Raw genomic sequence first — 13,178 nt, 5'->3', positions numbered from 1 at the left:
AACAAGTTTAGACAAGCAGAACAGCTCCCCAGGCTCATTCTGCAATAAGTCATCTTTTCTTGGCCTAGAGATAGGAAGTTTGGAGGCATCATCCCAAGCCTCCTTGAGTCTTTGAATCGGTACTGCTTTTCAGAGCCAAATGTTTCCCTTCCATTATTGTGGTCAGTGTGTAAACAACCTGGTTCTTCTCCATTGACTTAACATCAGTAGTTACAGGTTATTCCATGTTTTCCTCTCTAGGGAGGTATTATGGTAAAGTAAGAGAGGCAGAGTTCAGATCCTGCTTCCTTCAGTTATCATCATTTGCCTTTGAAATAGATGACCACTGTGGTCTCTTCCAGCTCTACAACCATGATGCTGTGGCCTTTTCTAGTAGGGGAAAGAAAGGAAAGAAATAAACCCTTATTAAATGCCTACTGTGTGCCAGGCAGTGTATTAAATAAATACTTTGAAAAATTTTCTCATTTGATCCTCTCTTTTTCTGAGACAACTCTGAGAGGTAAATGATGTTATCCTTAATTTACAGTTGAGAAAACTGAGACAGATAGCAGTTAAGTAAATTACTGGCTCTGAACTGTTTGCTGTCAATACTAGTTTTCAAACAATGGCTCCTAATGCTTCTTGTTTCAGGTCTAGAGATGAGATCTGTAATGCTCTGGAATAGTAATAGGCATTCTTATTGTCACTGACAGGTGTTTTGCATATATTTTTCATTTGGACTTGACCTACTTACCTTTGAATTATGTGTTACTTGTACTATTATCCTTCAGATCACCTAATGATTATTTGTAAATTGTCCTCAAAGACTTATTATTCATTTACTTGTATGTCTCTCCGAAAAGAATGTAAACTCAAAAGAATATAAGAACAGAGACTATTTGATTTGTTTTCCTGTTTCAAGTCTGGTGCAGTATAATTAATTCACATTTTGCAGATTTGGAACCTGAGAGAGATTAAGTGACTGACCCATGGTCACACAGCTAATAAGTATCTGAGACTGAATTTGAACTCAGAGGTAACTTCAATCCAGAACTATCTATTTGCTGCTTCTAATAAAAATAATTCCTTTGCCACCCCAGATAGAGGATATGTGTTCGAACTATAAAACTGCCCCACTGTCCAATTCATCTTTTCATCATGTTGTGGCCTTGCTTCTGTTACTCTCCCTCCATGCAGAAGGCCAGGCCACCCCATCAGGCTGATCACCTAAGTAACAGAAGCGAACAATTGCCAGCACTGGCTCTTTCTTGGCTGAAAATGGACTTGACAAAAAGCTGAGACCTGGAAGTGAGGAGCCCTGGGGACAGAACGAGGAAAACAGTCATTCATTTGGCTAAAAGGCTGCTTTTGTCACCTGGACAACTTGTTCCTTATCTGCATAGATAACAAAAAAGGGTTGGATGAACAGAAATCCTTGATGGCCAGAACTTGATTTAGAAAAAGTATTTCCTTCCCACGTTTAAGTTTAATCTGCATTATCAGCATTTTTTCCCATTACTTTCTAAAGTCTAGTGTAGGCAATCCATAAAACAATAATATCAGTTCTTAATATGTAGTGTTTGCTGAAATCTGAGGAGTAAATGATCCCTGTGAAAATTTTGCACTCATCTTGGGACCTGGTTCTAGCACACTCCAACATACTTTTTAAAAAATTTAAATGCTTATTTTGAGTTCCAAATTCTCTCCCTCCCTTCCAGGAAAAGCAAGAAATATAATACCTGTTATGCATTACCATGACTTCATAACATTTCTATATATGCCCTATTTTTAGAAAAAAGCAAGAAAAAATAAAAGTGAGGAAAAATTCAACCTGCAGTCAGTTCATGGGTGTAGTTTTTGGTTGTAGGCAGCATTTTTCATCATGAGTCCTTTGGAATTGCTTTAGGTCATTATATTGATCAGAGCAGGTAACTAATCCCATTATACAATGTTGTTACTGTGTAATGCATTCTTCCAATTCTGCACACTTCACTATGCATAGGGTCATATAAATCTTCCCAAGATTTTTCTGAAACCATCTCTTCTATCATTTCTCAAAGCACAGTAGAATTCTATGACAATTTTATACAAGTTGTTCAGCCATTTCCCAATTTATCCTTGATTTTCAGTTTTTTGCCACCACAGAAAGGGTTGCTGTGATAAATATTTTTGTATATATGGATTCTTTTCCTTCTTCTTTGATTTCTTTGGGATACAGCCCTAGTAGTGGTTTTGTTAGATTGTATAGTTCTAAGCTTTCTCTGGAATGGGGGCATCAATTCATAGCCTCAACAGCAGTGTCTTGGTGTACCTATATTTCCACATGTCCTCTAGCATCTGTCATTTATGACTTTTCTGTCATCTCAGCCAATCTGATGGGTGTGAAGTGATACCTCAGAGTTATTTTAATTTTAATTTCTCTAATTAGTGATTTAGATTATTTTTAATATGACATCATAGTTTTATTTTCTTATTATAACCACTTATCAGTTGGAAAATGACTTATTTTTATAAATCTGGCTTAGTATTCTATATATGTGAAAAAGACCTTTATAAGAAAAATTTGCTAGAAACATTTTTAGAAAAAAATTTTGATAGCTTTCTTTGAGTACAATTGGTTTGCAAACTTTGTAAGCCTATGTATTTTATTTTATGTATTTAAAGACAATTCTTAGAAGGGGTCCATGGGATTCATCAAGCTGCCCAAGAGATCCAGGACACAAGAAAGGTTGAGATGATCTTGGACCCCAAATCTTGGAGTGGGGAAGAGCAGTAGCTTTCTATTTGCCCTTCAAGCTGACATGCTAGAAGTTTTAACTGATAGTTTTAACAACTATCAACAACTAAACTCACTGACCTTTATTTATTGTTTTCCAAATTGGAACATGCCCAATTGAAGTGAGAGGAGAGGAGTATTAGGGGAGGGCACAGAGCAGTGGTCAAAGTTATTGGCTATTTCTGAATACAACTCATATAAATACATCTTTTCAAATGAAAACAGTTCAAACCAAGTCAGTAGATAGGAGCCTAACAAAACCAGCTTGTTCCACTTGACAGCAAATGCAGCTCTGAGGTTTTTAACATAACTATGGAAAGATCAAATTGGAAGCAACTTGTGTTGGCCCTTAGTGATTCTCCGACACTGCCACCATCAGTCACCCAAAGCTCATAGTGCCAATGCTTGGCTGTAGCATTGTTTAGTGCATCTGAATGTAAAGTAGGTAAACTGGAAATACCTTGAAAGTATATATGTGTGTATATATATATATATATATATATATATATATATATATGTAAGAATATGTTGGCAAGGCAGAACATTTGAAGAGAAAATTAGATGATTTCAATAAGCAAAAATAATCTTAAAAAAAATCCCCCAATACACTGGTCTCTGATGTCAAAACAGTGGTTTTTATATGATTACTTTGCAGAATTGTGAAGTTTTTTTTTTTTTTTTAATCTCATTTGACAGGGCAACTAGAGAAAATCCAAAATATCCAGATATTTATATTACAAGTACATGAAGACGCAGATACAGTTAAAGATAGTCACAGCACTGAAAAAAATAAATTGATTTCAAAATGAAATACTGGTCCTCAAGCACTAGTTAAAAAGGTAGTCCCTTTTACAATTAAATATGGGATTGTTTCACAGAACATCAATCCCTTGTATTAAACAATATATAAAGACCTATAGAATGTTTCTAAATCATCAGCTTTAGTACAACAAGAACCTTTTGTGAAGGTTCTTCACAAAAATGTTTTGCTATAAGAGCTAGATGGCTTAGTGGATAGAGCACTCAACCTGAAGTCTGGAATACGCAAGTTCAAATCCAGCCTGAGACACTAGCCTTAACCTCTATTTGCCTTAATCCTTTGGAGAAAGAAATAGCAAACCATTCCAATATCAATGCTAAGAAAACTCCATGTTTGGTACTAGTGTGCTAGTGTCAGGACACAACAGAAAGACTGAACAACAATAAAGCACATCCATATTATGATGAAAGAAACTGGACAGTTCATGTTAAAACTCCTCTGAACAATGAGTTCAAACCTAGAGCAGAGGAAAAGGGCTAGGGACTTCTATGATATAAGGAACTGCTATCAATTAAGAGCAGCATTTTCTCTGTAATGTAGTCCTAGAGCATTGAGAAGTAAAGAAAGAACTCAACAGTCATTATACCATTAATGTTGTCAGAAATGGGATTTGACCAAATTTTTTGGCTTGAAGATCGGTTTTTTCTCCTCCTGTGTTGCCTTTTCATTGATTCAATTTTTTATCTTTTTTTAAAAAATAATTAAATTTTTATTTACACATTGCTTTATGTATCATGTTGAGAGGAAAACATAAGAACAAAAGGGAAAAACTACAGGAGAGGAGGAAAAAAAAGTGAACATAGAATATGTCTCCTTAGTGTTTTTTTTTCTGGATGCAGATGGCATTTTCTGTCCAAAGTCTATTAGGGATTGCTTTGGATCACTGAACTTTCATAGTTGATCATTCTTTGTTATAACAGCACATTTCTTTTTCTTTTTTTTTTAATAGCTTCTTATTGACAAAATATGCATGGGTAATTTTTCTGTTCCACTTTTCCCCTCCATTCCCCCCCCCCCCCCAAACTCCCTCCCCTACATGGCAGGTAGTCCAATACATGTATAACAGCACATTCTTGCTGTTATATACAATATATTCCTGGTTCTGCTTGTTTCACTTCATGTAAATCTTTCTAGGCCTTTCTAAAATCAGCTTGTTCATCATTTTTCATAGAACAATAATATTCCATTATCTTCATTTATCACAACTTTATTCAGCCATTCCCCAAATGACCCATTTTCCAATTCTTTGCCACCATGGAGTTGCTACAGACATTTCTGCACATGTGGGTCCTTTTCCCTCCTTTGTGATTTCCTTGAGATACAGCCCCTGTAAATTCATTCTAAATAAATTTATTTCTGAAACTTGCATTTTTATTGGATAACTTTGGAATTTTGAGTGAAATTTGAAAGCCTTCAATTTAATATTTCCCCATTTAAGAAGACATTTGCCTTACATAAGTAAAGAATTTGCTATTGAGCACTTGAGACTAGGTTTTGGAGAGCCCTTCTTTTATTTTAAAGATCCAGCTACTTCTAAAATATGAATGGACATGGAGTTAGAAGATGAACCAATTGTTCTTGTTGAATCAGGACAAGAATTGGTTTAATAGATTTGTCTAGTGTACATCAAAATAGGAATGTATACTCATACATAAATAATAAAGGAATAAAGATTTCTCTGGGGAACATGAGTTATACTTATGTTTATAACACTTGTTTAAAATTGGATTACACTATTAAATACATGTATGATAATTTTATTTTGTTAATATAAAAATGTTCTTTGAGTAAAATCCAAGTCAAGCATTATTTGTAGAGATCATCTGATGGAAAATGTTGCTACAGCAGCAGCTTGATTTTTTTTTTTTTTTTTTTTTTTAATGGAGAGTATCCCTATCTAAACCATCAACCCAGCCATGAGGGAAGGTTGGTTAGTATCAGTAAAATATTTTCATTTTTTCTATTTAGTAATATTTTCTTTTTTCCAGTCATTACAATTACTTTTATAAATTTTGAGTCCCAAATCTTTTTCTCCTTCCTCCCCCCACCCTCCTCTCCAGATGGTAATCTGATAAAGATCATACATGTATAATAGTAAAATACTCTTAAAGTCCAGGAATTGAATATGATCAGAATGAGCATTTCCTCCTTGAAGATAGGGGAGTGTCTTTTGGCTCTTTTTGTAACCCCATTTAGCACTGTGCTAGCAGATAGCAGGCATGAATACATATTTATTAGGTGAATGAATGAATGAATAACATGAATGGCTGATACTGTCAGAAGGGTGACATAGAAATACAGAGGACTATGAAAAGGTGACAGGTTGTATCAAAAATATTACTCATCCCTTTATGTGTATAATCTCAGAGCACCAGTTAGAGGGGCAGCTTGGACTAGTGGTTTGAGAGCTTATTGAAAGGAGGGTTAAAAGAAAGGAAAGAAGGAAAAATATTAAGTACTTACTCCGTGCAAAGTCCTGGGGACACGAAGATAAAGCAGAGGCAGCCTGAGCTTTCAGGGAGCTCTCCCTGAAGGACAGCACATATGGGCACTTTCAGGTACAAGTTCCATGAAGAGCTGCCTACTCTTGGGCATTAGCAAAGCAGTCATTTTCTTTAATAAAAATGTCTTCATTACTGATGAGGAATCATTTGCCATTACCAAGAGCTTTGAGAATTTTCTTTTCCTGGTTCTCAGCAAGGTTGCCAAGTTACATCTTCATAAAAGTTGTTTCCTTGGATACTGACTACCAAGGCCAGCCTGGAAGCAAGGAACAGGAGTCTGGGGTTCATTGCTGTTCCTGAGGTTCTTGGACTGTCAGTTTGTCCTCCCTGGCATGTACTGTTCTATTTCTCTCTCACAGGGAGTATGGCCTCAGCTAGACTTCTAGCAATAAGAGCAAGTCTCTTAATAGCCTCAGTTTACTCATCTGTAAAATATGGATTAAAATAGCATATACTTCACTTGGTTATTATCAGGATTGAATGAGGTAATATATGTAAAGCACTTTTGTTAACTTCAGATGTTAACCATTCTTCCTCTTATAACTATCTGCATTCAGGAAGAATAATTATTTATAAGTCACGTATAAATGATCACCCTGGGCTAGTTTAAGGTTCTGTGCCTTAATTATCATGTGAAGATAAGTTTCTAGAAGATAATTAATAAAACCCCATGGAATTAGAAACATAACTGAACTTGGATTTGTTAAAAGGTAGAAATGAAATTTAAATGAACCTATGGGGGAAATTCTTTGGTCGATAATAACTGAAGGCATTCATTCATGATTTACAATCTGCAGAGAAATGGGCCAAGCCCTTGCCTCATCCACTTCTTTCCTTGTTGGAGCCATCTCTTCTAACAGGCAGAGGAGTTTGGTGCTGGTAGAGGATGGGCTAGACTCCCCAAGTCAACAATCACTTAGTAAGTGCCTTCTTCATGCCTGGGGAATACAACAGAAAGCAAAGATGGGCTCCCCCTGAAGGAGCTCAGTCTAACAAGGGGTGAAGATGCAGCAGTCAAACCACACAGGCGTGCAAACAAGAGGTAGACAGAATCACTGTGCAAGGGAGCTCCTCTGGCCCTTTTGGCACTATAAGCCTATACCATACCCATCATTTGGCCCTCCTTGCTCCATGACTAGCTCTTCCTCTTCTCACTGTGGCTCTCTTTGTATGATTTATGCTCTTGTTCCTCAGTTTTACAAAGGAGCCTTAAAGCAAGCCTAAGTGAAAGCTCACTCCTTTGGCTATCTCATTGGGTGCTGGTGCTGTCTCCTCAAACATCCTTGGAGTTCTTGGGTTTGAGGCTACAAGGTTCTTAATTCTCTATTGTCCTCCCTGTCTATAGATGGCCACCAAGCTGGGCTTAGAGAGCTTTGAAAAAACTATTGGCCAAATGATGGAAAGTAAAAAGGAACTAGGCAATAAAGACTAAAAGAGACGCTTCAGTGATGGTAGCAGTGGAAAGAGTGGGAAAACTCAGCTGGGCTTCATCTTAAAACCTGACTGAAATCTGCAATCCAAGCCATGTAGGCCTATAATCCCAGTTATAGATTTTCTGGTCAAATAGTATCTCACACCTATATTGCATGCCATTGCTTTATTCATAACTTTGGAAACTGATCTTTCTCTGGGAGGAAGAATTAAGAGTAGAATCTCCTGGATCTTTCCCAAATTAGTATTTTATTACCCACACTTGTCTTACTGGAGGAGGGGAGTCTCCAGCCTAGCTGTGTAAAATGGAATGCAATTCATGAAGAGGAGCAAGAAAGGTCCTTGCAGAGGCTACATAAAAGGAAGTTCCTCACCTCTGGTCCTAGGCCAGTCAGATGAGGAGTAGTGTGGGGGTAAGGGAAAAGGAATGGACCGTTCTCCTTTCCCCAGTAGGAAGGAGGCAGGGGGAATAAACCAGGATATCAGTCTCTGGTCAGAAGTCAATGAGAGAGATGAATTCCTTGGGCTTTTTTGACTTCTCTACTATAGTAAATTCATCATTGGGAAAGCTCTTCACCTTGCAACTTCCATTTAGCCTAGGTACTTAAAAATCTTTAGGATTCTCTTCTCCTCTAATTGGTGGGTGGAATTTCTCAATTTCCATTTAAGGATGACGGATAGAACAGACATTTCCTTTCCCACCTGGCTGTACTAATTTTGAATTTCTCTGACTTCTGCATAATGTGTGCCTTTCCCCCTCTTTCTTTAGCTTTCTTTTATGCATCTTTCCCCATTCTATTGTAAACTCTTTGAGAGCAAGAACGATTTTTTTTTCCTATCTGTATCCTTAACACTTAGCGTAGTGCCTGATAAGTGCTATAATAGACGCTTAATAACGGCTTATTAACTATGACATTGTAAAGTTCACCAAATATTCCCAAAGAAACCCCACAACTTGATTTATCATTGTAGATTTCAAGGTAGGAACATCAAAAAACATCTAATCCAAATTAGACCTGAGTGGGAATTATTTCTATAATGTGCCAGATTGATGGCACTCCCCTCTCTACCCGAAGAGCCACAGTGAAGGGAACTTGTTGCATGGGCAATCCCCTTCCAAGTTTGTTTGGATGGCTCCAACTACTGGAAGTTTTTTCTGAAGTCAAGCCTGGATTGATTTTTGTTTTCTGTAAACTTGTCATCGTTCCTAGTTTTGCCCTCATACTACATTGGACATGTCTAAGAGAGCTTCATAGATATCAATATACAAACATTTATTAAATTTTATTTCAGTTTCATGATGATCTGCCTTTTCTCACTCTCCCAAATGGTAACTCTTCCCTCCTTTATTTCCCATTTAGAAAATAAGGGGGGGGGGGATCAATCCTATGACAAACTTGTATCATCAAATGAACAAATTCTCACTTTGGCCATGTCTAAAAAATCTCAATCATTTCTATCTCTTTATCAAGAGGTGATTAGCATGTTTCATCATGAATCTTCAGAAATTGTGGGTTAGTCATTGTCATTATGTTGTTCAGTGTTCTTAAGACTTTCAAAGCTTCAACAAATATTTATTAAATGTTAGAAGAGAGATATAGGGCCAAAAATGAATGTCTCTGACCTCAAGGAGCTTACATTCCTTCAAGAAGGGTATGTGTGTGCATATAAATACAAAATGAATACCAGGTAGGACAAAGGATCCTAGCAATGGAGTGGATTGGGAAAGGTTTCATGTAGAACATATGAGGCAAAAATGAGGCAGGAATACATGCCAAACCTGAGGGGCAGGTGCACAAAAGGATTCGAACTGGAGACACGGGAACTCCCGTGGCTGGGGGAGCAAGAGAAGTCTGGCCCACGTGTTGGGTGTGAGAAGGGTGGGACCATCTGTTCAGTGAAGCTGGCTTCATCTTACCTGGTAGTTTGAGATGATGTTGTGAATGGCTTAAAATGCTAAAGGGAGGAGTTTATGGAACAGTTGGGGTGACATGGTCAGATATGTGCTTCAGGAAGATCTCTCTGGCAGTTATGTGGGCAGTGGATGAGAGCAATAGAGACAGGTTAGGAAACCATAGCAAGAGTCCTGCCCAGAGAGGAGGGCCGGAATGGAGGTGGATAAAGGGATAGGGATGGGAGATGTGGAGGTAGAAATGTCAGTGTCTGACAGTTGACTTGGAAGTATGGAATCTGGAACAATGAGGGGAGAAAGAAGATACATTTTGTATAGCACCTACTATGTGCTAAGTTCTCTACAAATAGCTCATATGAGCCTTAGGACAACTCTGCCAGACAGGTTGCTATTATTAGCTCTATAAATGAGGAAACGAGGCAGAAAGAGGTAAGACTTGCCTTAGGACACATAGCTAGGAAATGTCTTAGGTCAGATAGATATTAACTCATCTTCCTGATTCGGGGCTCCAATCCTCTTACCATTGAACCCACTTTTGTCCCCGCAATGTCCTCAGGGGAAGCCGGGGATAATGTTTTTAAATGCATAAAATACATGACAAAGGAAATCAGTCCTAATGAATTATTGTAAATTGAATATAGGAATTTTTTATTTAAGCACTAGTTGGACTAGCTCTCATACCAACTCTTCCTTCTGGCTTCGTTTTTGGAATAAGGAGACAAACTATGAAGGTAAACTTGCCACAGATCAGCGGGAAGCCGGGATTCCAGCTCCAGCGCACGGTTGGTACGTGCTGTGCCACCTTTAATGTACTATTAAACCCAGTGCTGGGCACAAAGGCTGGACGCCTCTCAGGCCAGCCAGCGGGTGGTGGGATCCCAGCCCCTTACGGCGCGGTCCCTTCTGCTTAAAGGGGAAAGGGAGGGAAGAAATAGAAGTCTCTTCTTCCTTTCTCCGAAGAAGATGCCCCAAGTAAGCTACACAACCTGCTAGCCCAGGGCACAAGTTCCCGCCAGTAGGCCCGGGTAGCGTGGGAAAAGGGAGGACTCGCTCCTCTGACTTTTTAAGTAGAATAGATCTGGAACAGCTGATTTGGGAAGCAGAGCCCCGGGTGCGCTTGCGCGCCGCATATCTCCTTACAGCTCTGCTAGGTGTTTGAGACCTTCTTCCCGACAGCACTTTCGGGGGAGCCAGTGGGTGGTAAGAGCGTGGTGAAAGTGGGAAGGGGAGGAAGGTGTAAGGAACCTCGCGAGATTTGCTGCTACGTCGTCGGAAGCAGTAGCCACGTGACTAACCGAGGCGGCCTTCGCTGCCCCCCTCCCCCTTTTCGAAAATGCGGGCGCCCCCCCCCCCCCTTACCGTTCGCTCATTTTTAGGCCGAAGAGATGGACCCATCTGGTTCCGGAGTTCGCTCGGATCCAACCACTGGTTCCAGGCCGGTGGGATCTGGGACTGGAGGACTGGGGTGGGGGTTCTCGGAGGGGTGGGGGGGGCATCTTCCTCTTTCCCAGCGGCGAAAGGCGGGGCGAGGAGGGTAGGCGGAGGCCCAGTCGGAAGTCACGTGGGACGGCGTCGCCGCGCGCGCGCGCCCCCTTCCTGTCCCTCCTCACCCCTCGCGGGGCGGGCGGGACGGGAAGGGGGGGGCAGTGGTGCCGGGGGGAGGGGGAGGAGGAGGAGGAGGGGCGTCAAGATGGCGGCGGGGAGGTAGGCAGACCCGGACGCAGCCGCCGCCGCCGCCGCCTCCGCTCCTGCAGCCTCGCCGCCCCCGAGTCCTCGCAGCCTCCGCGACGCCTCTGGCTCGCCAGACCTAGAGGAGAAGGTAAGTACATCCAGCCTCTCCTCCCCCCTCGGACAGCCTTTCCCTACGCTCCCCTCCCCCAGCCCTCGACGGCGGCTGCGGTTCCTGAGGGGCCCCGGGCCTGAAGCCGGGACCCGAGCGGTGAGCCGTAGCTCCGGCTTGGGCCGCTCGCCCTCCCCCTTCCTAAGTCTTCGCCGGCCCTGTACCTCTTCCGGCCACGCCGCGAGGCGCCTTGTCTCTGACTCGAGGGAGCGGCCGTGCAGAAGAGGAAACTGAGGCACGGCCCGGGGGAGAGCAGGCCCCCGTATCTCGCACCGTGCCTTCAGGACCTCTCCGGCAGGATGGGAATGGGCCTGGTATCCCCCTCCTCCGGCTTCTTCGGTTTCCTCATTCCTGCTCTGGCATGGTGGGGAAGGGGCGACGGGATTCGTCCGAGGCGGCCGTCCTCCCCCAGGGAGAGGCTGGGAGGAGGTTTGCACGAACCTCCCGGAGCCACTGCCTGCCTTCTGTCTCCGAGTCGTGACTGTCAGAAAGGGGGAACCTCGGCACGTGGGGGCTCTCCCGGCGGGGAGGGGCGTGCTGGGTGGTGGGCATCCTTGCTTTCTCCCCTCCCCCATCCGGAGAGTCCAGGTGTAGGAGCAGCTGCGCTGGCCGCTTAGGCCGGGCCGCCGGGGGCGTGCGCCCGGGGATGTGCTAGCTCCGCTCCCTCAAACTTCCCCAAATCGGGGTTTCTCGGTCGGGGGAGTGGCTTGGGGTGCGTCTGAGGGCCGCGGACTCGGGACTCTGGAAACCCTGGTGATTGTTTCTCTTCTGACCCCGGCGTGCAGCTCCTCCCCCTTGCCTGTCTGCTTTGTGCTGCTGTCGGGGAAGCTTTGCGGATTCTTAGCTCTATGGTCCCCCCGGAGAAGTTCCTTCTTAGGGGATGAACCTTCCCAGTGGAGGAGCGTTGTATTTCGGGGTGCGCCTGTTCAGAAAAACCCAAACCTTGGCAAAATGAAAAGGAAAGAAAACAGGGTCTAGCACGCTAGGTTTTTGGCCGTTGAATTCCGCAGCCAATTGTAACTGCACCCGGAAGTTTGTGCTGAACACGTGTTGATGGGGGAAGGTTAGAAGACTAGCCTCATTGACCTTTAAAAGTTGATTATTAGCAACTTCTCTCTGTAGCTGAATGTTTAAAAATTCTTGAGGCCTGAACACATTTCATATTGAAGATGAAGTTCCCAGAAGAGGGAGCTTGGAGGGTCCAGAAAGCTTAGTGTCTAGTTGATATCAGCCTAGGCTGGGCTGGTGTAGGTAATGACCACATTCTTTAGCCATGGACTTGAGCAGAAAGGGTGAGGGTGGTTTTTCTGTAGTTATCAGAAGTGGTCGAATTGGGTTTCTCACATATCTAACCATCATTACTGTGCAGGTAACAAGCACTGTTCATAGTTTCTGTTGGGAAGCACCGTTTATTTTCTTTTGGAAGAATATATAAAATTGAAATTTTTCTCTCAATAGTTTTTTTTTTTTACCCACTTATTCTTTAAGAAAAAAGTCTTTGCCCCATACTTTTCCACAACCACACTGGAAGGAAAGCAAGGAAAGAAAATCCTCACTGTTAAGAATCATCAGGAGAGGTTAACTTGGAAGATATATTTGTTGATTGTGTCATGTCAACTAGTATTTTAACAGCTTGCTGAATACCAGGAACTGTGTAAAACCCCAGGGATACAAAGAAAGACAAAAACAAAAGGAAACTCCTGGATCTCTCAGCACACCATCTAACAAAACATGATGAGGCACAAACAAGATATATATAGTATGAACTGGAGATCATCTGCAAAGGGAAGCCCTAGAATTTAGGGATAATCAATAAAGTTTCTCATCCAAGAAGGTAGGATTTTACCTGCTAACTTCAATGAAGCCAGGAGATAGAAAAGAGTAGGGAGAGAATTGGTGGAAATTCAGTGAAAATA

General features: G+C 41.9%; 1 protein-coding gene across 2 annotated transcripts in view; it reads left to right on the top strand.

Moving 5' to 3' along the window:
• SBNO1 (strawberry notch homolog 1) overlaps window positions 1-13,178 on the top strand; it is a 64,982-nt gene that overhangs the window by 11,797 nt on the left and 40,007 nt on the right. The window contains exon 1 of one of the 2 annotated variants that reach the window (XM_074299003.1): window positions 11,054-11,241. The exons of the other annotated variant lie outside the window; for it this stretch is intronic. The gene's annotated coding sequence lies outside the window, so the exon portion shown is untranslated. Of the gene's footprint in view, window positions 1-11,053; window positions 11,242-13,178 lie in introns of those variants that run through there. 2 annotated transcript variants of the gene reach the window in all.

Source organism: Sminthopsis crassicaudata, chromosome 1, assembly GCF_048593235.1.
Source record: "Sminthopsis crassicaudata isolate SCR6 chromosome 1, ASM4859323v1, whole genome shotgun sequence".
Lineage (NCBI taxonomy): Eukaryota > Metazoa > Chordata > Mammalia > Dasyuromorphia > Dasyuridae > Sminthopsis > Sminthopsis crassicaudata.
Note: the sequence above shows the minus strand (reverse complement) of the source record. Positions and strands in the feature narration are given on the sequence as shown.